This window comes from Nomascus leucogenys, chromosome X (genome assembly GCF_006542625.1).
Source record: "Nomascus leucogenys isolate Asia chromosome X, Asia_NLE_v1, whole genome shotgun sequence".
NCBI classification, from domain to species: domain Eukaryota; kingdom Metazoa; phylum Chordata; class Mammalia; order Primates; family Hylobatidae; genus Nomascus; species Nomascus leucogenys.
Window position 1 is genome coordinate 10,046,670 of NC_044406.1, and position 13,486 is coordinate 10,060,155.

The window sequence follows — 13,486 nt, forward strand, 5'->3', positions numbered from 1 at the left end:
GCCCCACCTAAGCACCAGAAAAAAGAGCAGGAGCTCATAGGAAGGGCAAGAAATCAAAAGCGACAGGATACATTATGAAGGGACTAGGCCAGACCTGAATACCAAGGATGACAACAAAATGAATAGCAGCCACACTGGGGGAACTACTTAAAAGGTGTGTGTGTAATTCTTTTTAAGAACATGCCAGCAGTTATATAAAATGAAAATTGTCTTTCAAAACTGTGGATCTACCATATTAATTTGAGGAACTGCCCTCAGATCCACATCAGTAGTCTGTGAAACTGCAATCTAGCAGCTTGTAATGGAAGTGGCATGCTCATTCATTCAGACAATCTTAAAATGTTCCTGTATAGATTTTTAAAAAGCCCATTAGCATGTAATTGGTATATTAAGAAAACACAATGCTTAGAGTCAACAATCCCACATAATGGGATTATTATTTGGTTTGTTTCTTTTAAAAATGAAAATAACTTTATTCTTTGAATGTTAGGAAGATATAAACAACAGGGGAAACTATAAAATAAGGAGAAGGTTTAAAAACCACCTGAAGTTCCAAATTCAGTAATTATTTAACTTTCTGATTCCCATCAAAAAAAAAAATCTTCATACCATCTAGCTAAAAATCTCAAAATAGAGTAGCAGGCATTACCCTAGATGATTTGAAAGTTAAACCTGCTCTTTGCCACTCCAACACTAACAGTGACCTTCCCTCTGGCTCCCATCTTTGAAATGCAATGTCACTCAAGGTTCACTGGCTATTTTGAGAATAAGCAAATCAAATTACCCAAGACTTTTGCAAACTCACACCTCCTAGAAAAAGTTAATAATGTCTTTATGTTAATTTGATTCACCTTCTAATTTTGGAACTTTATTACTCTGAACACATGTCAGCTGTTATACTTCTAGTTTAATTGCCTAATTGTGAAATTTCTATGCCATGTGTATTGGACTAACTTCTGCTTTGGGGAGAAAACCCACAATAAATAAAAGTTATTTTTAAAAGAGACATAAGGGCCATTGAGCACCTGGAAAAAATGCATAATTATAACCACACATTACTGTCATTTTTAAAAAAGACATTGAGTCCAAAAAAGAGAGGAAGAAATGAAAAATATGTTTTTATTAGAAAATTCATAAGAAAATAAAAATGATATTAAGTGAATTCATTTGAAATAAGTAATTTATCAATATTAAAATTCCTTGAAGAAATTATTTACCAACTGTAATTTTGTGAGCCAAGAGTTGGAATATCCACTTATTAAAAAATCATAAGATAATCCAATTTAATAACAATAAAGAAGTTCAAATATGTAAATAACAAAAGTAATAGAGCAGGCATTATGGAAATGTGTTATGAAGAAAACTCAGTATTATTGTTCTTTCTAGCTAATTTTCAATTGTATGAAATCTCACAAGATGTATATAATCAGAAGCACATTAATTGAGAAAAGTATTTCTCTCTCATATGCGTGCACATGCATATAAGTACATATCCACCTACTAATTAGAAAGATACTCCTGTAAGCCAGAATAGCACATCTCTGCAAAGATTGGAAACTTTGCAAACATTCATCATTGATAACAATTAAGAACTTGATTGCAGCTACAATCAAGTTCCTAATTTCACATCACAACCTAAGTCTAGATGGAACTGGCAGAAATTCACACTTATGTTTATACTTAAAATCAAAGTGAAGTTAAATTCTGGAACAAATGCTGGTATTCTTAGTTTCGCCTGCAATGTGAAACATAATACTCTTTGATAAGTTACTGTTGGTTAACTTAAAATAATTTCTTGCAGGCCTTATTTTCAGTAACATGTCTCCGAGTATTCTTAGTTTTGACTTGTCACTTTTTTTAGTCTAGAGATCTAAAGCATTGTGTGTTAAAGGTCACAAAGAGAGGCAGCCTCTAAAACTACTTATTTATAAAACATTTTGTTGACGTTAGCTTATCATTGTCAACAAAAAAATTCACATAAGTTCTAAAAAGTGCCTTTATTCCAATGAAAAACAATAACATGATAGATAGCAAGAATAGATAAATCAGCCTTCAGTGCAACTAGGGAGATTTCCAATATATACAGGTTAAACAATTCAACTTCCAATTAATTAACTGGAGGTTATTATCCCTTTCTCTTTGCATGTTAATCATTATAAAAGAAACAAAATTTCAGTATTAGGTATAGTCTCTGTGAAGTACTTTTCCAACTAGAATTTTTTAAAACCTTCAGAACACTATTGATTACAACTTCCATACAAATTTCCTTAACAAAAGATTAAAAGTATTAATAAGGTATTAAGAAAATTTGAAGTTAGTACCTCAGTTTGGTTAAATTAAGGGTCCATAAGTGCTTAGGTATAGTACTTTTTATTTGACTTATCCAACAGAACATTTTTTTTTACAGAGTTCTGGCTTTATAATATACTCTTGAGGGAAAAAATATATCATTATTTGATATTTAATATTAATTCAACTAAATAGAGTAAAATTTCTTAACAAAACCTAATTATGAATATACAAAGACTATTTCACATCATGACGAAAAGAAAACTGACTGCTAGCATTCTACGAGGAATAAACCAGACTTTATGACTTGTAACATGTAGTAACATTTTTATACAGCATTAGGTCAATTTCACGGATGCCTCAGCCTTTCAGTCTTGTATCTAGGCCAAAAGCACAGGCTTCTGGAAGCAAACGTTATGAATCACATGACAAGTAGAATATGCCACTAAAAACAATCCCAAAAGTTGTTCTACCCCTCCTGGCCAGGTCTCATTCCCTACGGGACTGGCTGGATGGGGTACCTCCTGTGCAAGGATAACCTCCTGGACAAATCTCATGGCCTCCTGGAGACTTTTTCCAAGGTTTGTCTCTGAAGGAGAAAACTTATCCAAAGACTCTGACCTTGGCATACAGGAGTAGAGAAGACACTCAGCCAGCTGATTAAAGTGCACAACATATTTTACCAGAAAGCAGGGAAATCTCAGAGTACTACTCTACTATGTATAGTAAGGATATGGTTAGGGAGTTGCTCAATTTTCCTGGTAGCTCTGTGTGAAGCATAGGTACTAGTCTTTTCCTATTTCACATCAACAACTATCACTGAATCTTAATTTTAAGGGTCATCACATCTCCAGTTGCTATTTCTCCCTGACTCTATTGCCCTGCCCCAAATCAGAAATGTTTTTCTCAGCACTTTCAGTTTTGGAGGAACAACATCCTCTTCTTTGGGCACCCCAGGCTCACAGATCAGTTTCAGAAAATCCCTAGAAACACAATATGGCCTGAACTATCAGTAGGCTACTCAGAACTATATTCATTCCTTTATGTTCTTCTCTGGATCCCAGCAGCTAGAAGTTTGGGAATTACATTTTCCAGACTTCTTACCATACAGTTCAGGGTGAGGTCACACAAATGAGATACATTCACAAGGCCTAAGAGAAGCCAAAGTCCAACATGGTGATGGCAGGCAGATGAATAGGCTTGGGCCAATGGCCTGTGGGAGGTGTTGCTAGATGCTTCCAGGTACAGTAGGTACCTGAGACCATCAATGGTGCCTGCCTGCTGTTATTATCTTCCTAATTTCTTGAATGCTAGTTGAAGTCCTTTTCTTTAGTAAGCCTCTCACTCCTGTAATAAATCTTTCTTCTTGAAATATCTAAAGGTTTTATGTTTTCCCAACTGAATCCTTACCAGCGCAGAATGGCTTAGTCATAACTCAGGTGCACTGTTGGTGGAAGGGCCAAAGGGGGTTAACTGGCCTCCATAGAAGCAGTTCAGGTATCAACAGCAGATAACAAGCAAAGGTTCAAGAAATCAGACTGAGTCCAACATAAGGGATGGCAATTGTCAAGGAAGGACCTATTCAGAGCTGGCTATCAAAGGCAATATTCTAGCTCCTGGAAGAAACAGCATCCACTAAAATTCAAAATTCAGTGTTGACATTTGAGATAGTGATGCACTTCCTCTTCACCCCAGATACGAATTTAGTGCAAGTACGATAAAGATTGTGTGTAAACCAACACATGGTACTCATGGTGTCCTGGTTGGTGATGCAGAAAATATGGACTATAGTGTTCATGGTGCTGATAATCCACCAGGGGCTGACAGCAATAGTGAAGGAGGTTTCCTGGAAGGTGAGAAAGCACTGGGAAAATGCTGCTTTCATGTCTGGTTCACTGGTGTTCATTTTGTAAAATAATGCTAGCATATAGAGAATGTTTACTCTTTCCATTACATGAGAATGTGGTGAATTAACAAATCAGAAAGAAGACCAGACTTAGGACAATTGCTGAGGTCTGTATCCATTCATCCCCAAGTTCCCCTACCCTACAGCTATGCTAATACACACTCTGCTTCCCTTGGAGATTACACTCTCACTCTTTGTTGTCTTTGCAGAATTGCTGATCACATGAATAAAATGTTTATGCTAATTCATGAAAATAAAAGTGCTGAACAGAAACTCACTTAAACTCTTCTGGAACTTGGTTTTCTCTATCATTAAACTGTGATTATAATACTATTGTTTAGGGGGTTTGTGAGAATTAAATGAAATATATGTAAAACAGCTTTAGAATGTGAAGTATTACCAGTAAAAAATTTATTGCAATCATATCTACACAAAAATGTCTATGAAATATCTCCATGAGTATTATGCAAAACCATGTACAAGACAAAGTAAGTTAAGGCCATGAGAGCAAAAAAGGACTGCAAAGCATAACAAAAGCCAAAATTGAAAACAAAACAAGACTTTTGTTTCTTTAAAAATAATATCACCAGCCAAACTGCTTGACTTTCAAAGTTATGGCTTACAGCATGCTCAAACAATTTCTAAAATGTGAAAACATTTGTGGAACTTGTGGGAAAACATAATTTCCAAAAGCTTTACTCACAACAAACCCAATAAAAATAACAATGCCCACATCATCACAGACATACACATCAGTGCACAGCAGTCCCTGATGCAGTCTGGCCCACCCAGAATGTAGACCTTAGAACATTTGGTGACAACACTGATCAACAGCATTTCATGAACAAGCCTTTGTGAATTAGTTCAAGATTTCTCTAAACATGTTGAATCATCATATTTATAACATGCATTCTTGGTTTGGGTTCTCCTACAAGTGGAGTCTGAAACAAGGATTTGAGTGTAAGTAGTTTATTTGGAAGGTGAGACAGAGAAGGGAAAGAAACCAACAGAGGTGTGTTATCACACAAGTTACTTCTGTGAGCAATTTGATCAATTCTACTAGGTAATACTGAGAGACAGTATAGAATATGCCTCAGAAACCCTGTCTCTACTAAAAATACAAAAAAATATTAGCTGGGCGTGGTGTCAGGCGCCTGTAGTTCCAGCTACTCGGGAGGCTGAGGCGGCGGGAGAATGGCATGAACCTGGGAGGTGGAGCTTGCAGTGAGCCGAGATGGCGCCACTGCACTCCAGCCTGGGCGGCAGAGGGAGACTCCACCTCAAAAAAAAAAAAAAAAAAAATATATATATATATATATATATATATATATAGATGCCTCAGAGTTGTCCTAACTGGGGGACTAGGAAGCTGAGGCAGCTTTTTGCCAAATCCCCATCCATCCAGCTGCTTGTTTTCTTTTCTTTTCTTTCTTTGACAGGGTCTTGCTCTGTCACCCAGGCTGGAGTCTGGAGTGCAGTGCTGCAATCATGACTCACTGCAGCCTTGAATACCTGGACTGAGGCGATCCTCCATTCTCAGCCTCCTGAGTAGCTGGGGCTACAGGCATGTACCACCACACCCAGATTTTTATTATTGTTGTTGTGTTGTTATTATTATTGTTGTTTTTGTTATTGTAGAGACAGGATCTAGCCATGTTGCCCACGCTGGTCTCGAGCTCCTGGGCCCAAGCAATTTTCCTGCCTCAGTCTCCCAAAGCACTGGGATTACAGGTGGCATGAGTCACCAGGCTGGGAGAATTGCTTTCATGGCCATTAACACCCAGGCAATTCTCATTGTTAGAAAAAATGCCCTCAGGTGGCAGAGTTTTAGGTGTTCCCAATATGCAGCCTTCCATGCATAGAGTAAATGCTAAGGGGACATGAGAAAACACTGAGAGCATTACAAAATTAAATCCCAGGGAGGACCTGGACAAAAAAAAAGTCTATCAACTGCACACAAAATAACTGCTGAATCTGCAACAAAAAATAGTGTGGCATCAGCATACCCAGGTACATGCCATATAGCTGAAAGCTACAGTGGCCCAAAGTATGTTGGGAATACTCACTTTAAAAATGTATTCATCACCAAATGAGTATATAGGAAGTTCTCAGCAGAATAAAAGAAATCACAATTCTTTAATTCCTTATTTCAATAGAGATTCTAAGGATTCATTCTCTTCAATCCTGAAGCAATTCAGTAATGGTAAAACTGCTAAATAAATAAAAATCAAGCAATGCAACTGGTAGTAATAGAAAATTGTAGTTCTGGCCAAACGCAGTGGCTCACGCCTGTAATCCCAGCAGTGGGCAGATCACTTGAGGTCAGGAGTTCAAAACCAGCCTGGCCAACATGGCAAAACCCTGTCTCTACTAAAAATATGAAAATTAGCTGGCTATGATGGCAGGCACCTGTAATCCCAGCTACTCGGGAGGCCGACACGAGAATCTCTTGAACGCTAAGGGTAGAGGTTGCAGTGAGCTGAGATTGCACCACTGCACTCCAGCCTGGGCGACAGAGTGAGACACTATCTCAAAAAAAAAAAATGTAGTTCTGCTCACTAAATCAAAGTTTTACTGAGGCCATTTTATGCAGAATATGCTAGCAGGAACTTTGGAGATATTTTTAAAATGAAGTCATAAACTTATTCTTTCCTTACCTACAGAAGGAGTAACAAAAACTGATTTATTACAAATGGAGGCTATGGCAAAAACATAATTGGTAAAATCTATGTCTAGGCCCAGCAGGACAGAAGGTACTTAGTGATGAAAAAGCTCAGAGCTAGGTGGGATTAATTAATGAATTGTTTTGTACAGGTGAGCTTTGAGCAGAGTTATAAAGGAAAACAAGGAAGGACTAGTAGAGCAGAAGAAAGAGGCGGTTCTACACTAGTCGTTCCTAAGTGCAGACAATCGTGACTTCTAGGGGTCATGTGGCAGTGTCTGGAGACATTTTTGGTTGTAGCAACTTGGGGAGGGGTTTCTAGCATCTAGTGGGTAGAAGTCAGAGATGTCACTAAATATCCCACAATGCACAGGGCAGCACCCACCACAAAGAATTGTCTGGCCCCAAATGTCAATGGTGTCTCAGTTGAGAAGCCGTATTTTAAATAAGGGGAATGGTATGGATGCTAAAAGGTTAACATGGAAAGCAAAGGAGGCAAACTGATCTGTAGAGGATTTCATGGGTGGCTAGTGCAGGTGCTGGGGGAAGGTATCAGTGCTAGTAGGATTTCAGGTTTTGTTAATAAGAAATTTCTCTCCTCTAGCTTATGTCTTAGTAATGTGTAAAATCCATGTAAGGTGATAAAAAACCAAAGCTCTGACTCTAGCACCAATGGGAACATTATTGGACCACTGAGCATTGCCATTGCTGACTTCTACAGAAATTGGGATGGGTGGATGTCTGCACCACAGTGGCCTCTCCTAACCACACCGCCCATCCTAATTGAGGTCTCAGTAGCCCTGCACCTTCTGTAGCATATACTGTTTATAAACACTCTTGAAGATTCCTTCTGACACCTCTGTCCTTCACACTTCTTCGCTCAAATATTTCTGCTTAAACCACCCAGGGGGTCTCAGGCTTCATTCCACAGAGGACTCAACAGGCATTTCTGTTGCTGCCACAGAGTCTTCCCTCCATGGCATTTATTTTTGTCATATTTAAAATGTTGGCTGAGCAGAAGCCTAGGAATGTTGTGAAAATGCAAAAAGAGAAAGGCTCTGAGTAAAATGCAGAGCAAAAAGATCCAAAAATAAATTTCATGTTTACAGCAAGCTCATGTCTGGAGTATAAGTAAAAAGAAACATGTGTTAGAAACCTTAGAATAATGGGTCTTGGATCAAGAGGAAAAAGGAGAAGGGCAGGTTGAGAGGATGATTTTGAAAGTGACACTAAGTCTCATGAGCTATGACATTAAATTTATATCTATTTAAGTCATTGACAGAATTAGAACCAAGTGTACAAACTCTAAATTACAGGAAGGGCAGAGAAAACATCAGGTCAAAAAATTACTAAGTATTACATTTACTAATCTACAGCTGAGATTTCAGAAGCGAATGCAAGTTAAAAATGAGATCATGGGATGATAGTTCTTCTGCTCATCTGAAGAATGAACATAATTTATTTTATATATTATTGATATGAAATTATAAATATTTGATAATATGTTTAATAGGTATCAACCATCTAGGCTGAAGGTTGGTGATAACAATAATAATAATAATATGATGATGATGATAATGATAGTAGTGGGGGTGGTTCGAAATTATTGAGTGCTTACAGTGTCCTAGGAATTATGGTAAGTGTTATAATTTCAACCTCTCAACACAACCAGAAGATACCATTATTATTATCCCCCACTTATGGTACAGAAACTGAGGAATGGGGAATCAGGGCAAGTAAGTGGTGGCTCTTAGACTTTATCCAGATCTGTTTACATAGCCCACAATCATACTATCTCTTTGGTGGTGGCATTTTAGAAAGATCTAGTATTACTTTGGTGTATAATTTTTAAACACTAAATCTACAATTTTAAATGTAATAATTATTTAAATTATATGCCTTCCTAAGGTTTGAAAATTTTTGTCCCCTCCAAAATTTATGATGAAAGTTAATCCCTATTGTGGTTGTATTGGGAGGTAGGGGCCTTTTGGAGAAATGGTTAAATCATGAGGGCTCAGCCCTAATAGGTGTATTTGTGCCTTGTAAAAGGGCCAGAGGTAACCAGCTTAGGCCCCCTTTTGCCCTCCTGTCCCTTCTGCCATGTGAGGACACGGCATTCTTCCCCTCTGGAGGATGCAGACAGCATCATTTTTATGTAGACAGCAGCCCTCACCAGAAAATGACACTACTGGGGTCTTGATCTTAGACTTCCCAGCCTCTAGAACAGTGAGAAATAAAATTCTGTTCTTTATAAATTACTCAGTCTGTGGTATTTTGTTATGGCAGCACAAATGAACTAATATTCCTCTAGGTTAAGAATTAGGGTTGGGCTTTCCTTCTAGAAAATTCTTTTGGGGTTAATGTCCACCACTGATTTTCATAGAGGGGTCACCTGATAGGTAGAAAAGGCACAGACTCTGATGCCAGATAGGCTGGGGTTTAAATCCATGCTTCACTCACTACTCTCTACTCATGTGAATTCAGGCAATTCACTTAACTATAGTAGGTAGAATTCTAAGGACAGCCTCCCAAGATTCCCATCCCATGGTTACTAAATTAAATACTAATCCAGGTACTGCTACAAAGGGATTTTGAAAATGTAACTAAGGTCCCAAATCATTTACCCTTACATGTAGAGATAATCTGGGTGGGCCTGCCCTAATCACATTAGCCCTTTAAAAGGAAGAAGTCTAAGGCTGGGCATGGTGGCTTTCCAGGTGTAAACTTGTAACCTCAGCGTTTTGGAAGGCCAACACAGGAGGATAGTTTGACCCCAGAGTTCAAGACCAGCCTGGGCAACTTAGGGAGACCTTGTATATTAAAAAATAATAATAATAATAAGTAGCTGAGTATAGTGCTGCATGCCTGTGGTCCCAGCTACTGTGGAGGCTTAGGTGGGAGGATCACTTGAGCCTTTGAGGTTGAGGCTGCAGTGAGCCGTGATTGCATCACTGTACTCCAGCCTGGGAGACAGAGGCCCTGTCTCAAAAATAAAAAATTATAAAGGAAGAAGTCAAAGGGATTGGAAGCATAACAAGGATCTGACATACCATTGCTGGCTTTCAAGACTGAGGGACCATGAGACAAGAAATGCTCACAGCCTCTCAAAGCTGAGATAGACCTGCTGTCAACAGCCAGCAAGGAAACAGGCATTTTCCCAAAAAGCAATGTTAACACCTGTTGATTAGGGCTCAAGTCCATTAAACTGATTAACCTATTAGGTGCTAAATTATTTGTACGATCAGGATAATCAAATCATAATGGGTAATGAGGTTTCTTTGAAAAAATCAATCCCTCTCATCTGTACCATATATTTTACTCTAAAAGGAACTCTCAGATCAATTTTGCATTTTTCACCCGCATAGCAACATTTTGAAGTAAGCACAAGAAGACAGAGATGGCTCACTGATGACTAAGGGATTGTGCTAAGCCGGAGTTCACATTTCCTCACCTCCCTTGTAGCTAGGACGGAGCCATGTGATCAAATAATGGTCAATGGAATGGTAAGAGTTCTGGTCAAAGGCAAGAGTGATGTGTGTCACTTCCAGGTCAGGCTCATGGGATCTGCCATTTTCTAGGCCATTCCATGGAGCACACAGATTGAACATGAGGGTGCCACAAGACAGAAGAAGCCTGAGTCCTTGAACCCCCACATGGAAGCCTGCCCTCCAAATGCCTAATTCCAATGCAAACAAAAACTAAATTGTGTTAAGTCGCAAAAATGTTCAGTTTGTTTTTTCCAGCAATTAGCTTTTTGATGCAGCAACAGGACTATCCTACTTGAGATATTTGAGCACCTTAAAGTGAGGTGCTGCCATAACCAAGACCTAAGAATAAATTTAGAACTGGCTTAGTCCTTAGGTAACAGACAAAGAGGAACTAGATACCAGAGGTTAGAAAGACAGGTGACTCATATCATGTGGCAGCAAAAAAACTTGCTACAACTTTTACCTGTGATAACCTGGAAGGGCGACCACATGCCTTCAAAACCAGCACCTTTAGAATTAAAATGTTAGCATATGTTGGCTATTCTTGACTGTGTCTGACAAGGGATTAAAAGGAAAGTGGGTGGGGGAGAGATGGGAGAGAATTTGGCCATTTTGAAAGCAGAAATGAAAGCAACAAGGATTCCAGAATTTCAGCCTAAAGCATTGAAAAAGCTTACTCTACTACATGCCCAACCATATAAAACAGAGAAAGAGCTTGGGACATTAGCATGTGCTGACCTCCACCCATGACTTGTTATTTAACAGCTGCAGTTCAGAACAGTTAAATTATTGCCTGAGAGCTCGTGATTTTATGAAGTGACAGATCCAGGATTCGAACTCATATCTTGTGAATCTGACTTCAACTTTCTTTCCGTATATTTCACAGCTAAAATGCTGCAGTAAATTATCATTTTTTTAATGTGCTCATGGTTCAGAAGCTAAACAACTGTGAATTTCCTCAGGAACAAAATAAACTTTCCATGCTTTTTATGGGAATCTAGAAGGTGAAATCAGTGTTTCAGTTTCCCTAAAATGGGATCCCTACATTGTTTACACTGAGAACTCCTTGTTCTTCTTCCTTTTCTTCTACTGACAAAATAAGATTGGCCTCTTTTAGGGTGATACTGTCACTTTATTAAAAATTAGATTTGAGAATGTGTTTTTTTGTTGGCAGTGACTACATTATTTTATACACCATTGTGTATGGCATATATTTATATACTTGATGCTTTGCTCAAGGTTCACATTAGATGCATTATAAATACTTACAGTTATTTGACTAGTGAAGAAAAAAGTGCTCAATAGTACAAGACACATGCTACAATTTTTGTGGCACTTTCTATTTCCAGTGTTAGAATGTAAGCTCCACGCAGGAAATGGCTGAGCTAATTTCATCTTTGTGACTTGCCTTATAGAAACATCAAGCATATAAAAGGGCACAATAACTAATTGTTATTGAACAACGGAAAAACATTGATATTTTAACTAAGGTAAAAATAAGCATACAATATCAGATTAGGAAGTGTCTTAATTTGGGTTCTCCCAGAAGCAGATGATGAAGCAACAATTCCTAAACAAATGGTTTATTTAGGAGGGGTATTACTTTCGTGTCACTGCTGTAACAAATTACTACAAATTTAGTGGTTTAAATCAACAGATATATATTTTCTTTCAGTTCTGGAGGTCAGAAGTCCAAAATGGATCTCACTGGGCTCAAACCAAGATGTTGGCAGAGTTGCATTCCTTCTGGAGACTCTAGAGGAGGAGCCCCCCATCCCCCTTTTTTTGTCATTGTCCAGCTTCTAGAAGCCACCTGCAATTCTGGGCTTGTGGCACCTTCCTCCTTCTTCAAAGCCAGCAGTGTATCATCTTCCAATTTCTCCCTAACTCTGTTGCTGTCATCACACCTCCTTCTCTGAATCTGACTCCCTTGCCTCCCTCTTTCACCTATGAGAGCCCTTGTGATTACAATGGGTACACCCAAATAACCCAGGCTAATCTCCCCATCTCAAGATCCTTAATTTAATCTGCATCTGCAAAGTCTCTTTGGCCATCTAAGAGAACAGATTCACAAGTCCCAGGATTAGCATGTGAACATCTCTTAGGATATTATTCTGCTGACCACAGGAGGTAACACCAGGAAACAGTGGTAGGGGAGTGACAGGAAATGAGATAGGAAAGAGAAAGAAGTCAATAAAACATGAGTTAACAATACAGTTATCATCGAAGGAAACTGGGACTCAGCCTTGCAGGGAGACTCTGTGAGACAGAGTAGATATGCTTCAGAGTTACCCTGAAAGAGTTAACCTAGAATAACCCACCTACTCTTCATCCATCACCAGTTGAGGGCTGCTCCTAGGATCATTAACTCTCTGTCACTTCTGAAACTTGCCCTGTCATGGCAGAGTATGTTCCCATGACCAGAAAGAAACTACTAGAAAGAGAGTTGCAGGTGTTTTTACCAGGTACTTGCCATCAGGTGTGTGTCTAGGAAATATAGAGAGGGTACCAACAGCTTCTTGTAAAGGAAGAAACTTCTAGGGTCATCTAATCCAATGGTATCTTTTTTCAGAAGAGCAACTAGAGGCCCAGAATGGTGGTGTTGGTTGGGGAGGGGGAATTACCCAAGGTCACATGACCAAAGAAGAGCACTGATGGTGGCTTCCATTCAGTGTCTCAGGCTACGATGTGTTAGGCACTGTACCAGTAGCTGGACACATGCTCCCAGTTCTTAAAACTCAACACAGTCAAAATGAAACTCATCCTCTTTCAGCCTATACCTATATTGCCTCCTTTCTGGTCCCCAGCCAATGACTGTCTCAGGGGCCATATCATAGTCATCGTCTTGAGGGACCACTTCTATCCTCATACCTAGCATACTCACCAGCATGCATGAGTGTACTACTTAAATTTTGAAGGAAAAAAAAGAAGGAAGAAAAGGAGAAAAGGAAGGAAAGGGGAAGAAAGGAAAGAGAAGAAGATATTTTTATACTCTTTAAGCAGTGGCTTAAAATGGAGGTCTAGAGTGGAAAAGATGTAAAGGCAGCAGTGCTGCACCCAGAAGAGATGAGATCCCAGGGCCCCTGCAGCCAAGCATGGGCATCCCCCACCCTCTATACTCTAAGTTCAATGTGTTAACAA

At 38.9% G+C, this 13,486-nt stretch overlaps 1 protein-coding gene across 1 annotated transcript in view; it reads right to left on the reverse strand.

The window, feature by feature from the left end:
• ARHGAP6 (Rho GTPase activating protein 6) overlaps positions 1–13,486 on the reverse strand; it is a 529,902-nt gene that overhangs the window by 428,732 nt on the left and 87,684 nt on the right. The gene's annotated exons all lie outside the window — the stretch shown is intronic.